Source organism: Sinocyclocheilus rhinocerous, unplaced genomic scaffold (genome assembly GCF_001515625.1).
Source record: "Sinocyclocheilus rhinocerous isolate Xijiao unplaced genomic scaffold, SAMN03320098_v1.1 scaffold18984, whole genome shotgun sequence".
NCBI classification, from domain to species: Eukaryota; Metazoa; Chordata; class Actinopteri; order Cypriniformes; family Cyprinidae; genus Sinocyclocheilus; species Sinocyclocheilus rhinocerous.
This window is the reverse complement of record NW_015657642.1, coordinates 1,639-3,598: the sequence shown is the minus strand read 5'-3', so window position 1 is coordinate 3,598 and position 1,960 is coordinate 1,639.

The window sequence follows — 1,960 nt, the reverse complement described above, 5'->3', positions numbered from 1 at the left end:
GCCCAAGCTTGAAACACACTCGCCGTGACTGTCAGCGGTGTGCAGGGGAGCCCTGCACGAGCAACAGTAACGGCGTGGCATTTGAAACAACGCCGGAAATTTGCTCTAAAATTTGCTCTTTTAATGTCGCCAGATGGTGGCAGGGAACCGGAGACCGTCGCTGCTGCGGCGTGAAGCGGCGAAGATGGCCGAGCAGGAAAAGGTCTCTCGATCCGCTGGACTGTCAATCTAAATTGAATCGGGTCTGTGGAGCTATTCAAAATCAAAGACAGAGCAGGTAGAATGTGAGATTGTATTATGTAATGCAACAACAGATCGTCCTGAAATTGGCTGAGTGACACCCTGGGGTAGTGAACTGTCAATCTGAATTGAAACTGGTCAGTGGAAACAGGGAGTTTTCTTATTAGAGCTATTCAAAATCAAAGACAAAACTTGCCATATATGAGTTTTTGGATGGCTTTTATTTTGTAATGTAAAATCAGACAGTCCTGAAACTGACCGAGTGACACCCTGGGTTAGTGGACTGATCGTCCTAAAACTGGCTGAGTGACACCCTGGGTTAGTGGACTATTAATCTGAATTGAAATTAGTCTGTGGAAACAGGGAGTTTAATAATCTGAATTGAAATTAGTCTGTGGAAACAGGGAGTTTCCTTTATAGAGCTATTCAAAATCAAAGACAAAACCAATCATTTGCGTTTTTGGAGGGCTTCTATTTTGTAATGGGAAATCAGACGGGAAATTACATTCTGGACTGGTCTACTGTTAATCAAAAGTGAAACTTTTTTTGTGAAAACTGAGTTTTCTTTTTATGTCTATTTGAATTTACAGATAAATATGGTTATATGTTATATATAAGTTCATGAAAGTGTTTTATTTTGTTATTTCTCATCAGACAAGTTATTTTTATTTTATTTGAAAATTCTACATTTAATATTACTCAACATTTGAAGTCATTTTAATTTTTATCAGACCGTTTTTTAAACATTTGTATTATTTAAATATATTCATTCATTCATTCATTCATTCATTGACAGAGAAACTGGCTCAATAAATGAATGCCAGAGATCGCTTTTCCTTTGATCTGAGTTTTACACGCTATTACCGTAACGCCTAGTATATGTGCGCACCTCCAAAACAACGTTAGAATGACCGCAGTGATCCTTCACGATTGATGTTTGTCAACTGATACGACTCCATCTTAGAGAAAAGTTCAGTTTGTAAACAACAGCTTTAATGCATCACTGCCACCAATTACAGGAATGTGAAGCACAAATACACCTGGAGCAGGCAGATCTACGGCTCAGACAGTTTTAAGGCCCTGTTGTTCCTGACGCATACAAGCTGTACAGTATGAGCCATCAGAACAGTAAAATAATCGCTAAAGTTATTATTCAGCAATCGTGCAACGTTGCAACATTTTGGTTCCCGGCAGACCTTGTGATCTCTCAGTCATTGAGGCCACTAAAAATTATGTGGTGTTGAGCTGGAAGCCTCCAGGCGACAAGGGCCATGAAGGGGTTATGTATTACGTGGAGAAGGTCAGAGTGCAAAACTAATTTAACTTCATAACCAATGCCAGTGGCATTTATATATTTAATAAAGCTTAAGTGTATGTTGAAGACTGTTCCCAGACAGCAACATAGTGTTGGCCCAGATCCGGCCCACATCTGGCCCGTGTGAAATCCACGTGGGCCAGATGTGGGCCGGATCTGGGCCGAAACTGGTTGCTGTGTTATGCTATTTGTTTTCTTTGTTTAAAGAGTTTCGACTGTTGTGTGTGTGCTAGCCATTTTGATTGTTTCTCTTGCAGATTGGAAATGCCTGCATGAAACTTGTCTATGAAGAGGTTTGAGCACATGTATAGATCTTTTTCACATTATTAAGTTGGCTTGAAAAAGCTACAACCACCAAACTCGGGTCAGACCTTCAGACTGGTCTGACTCGGGTTGCTATATCTT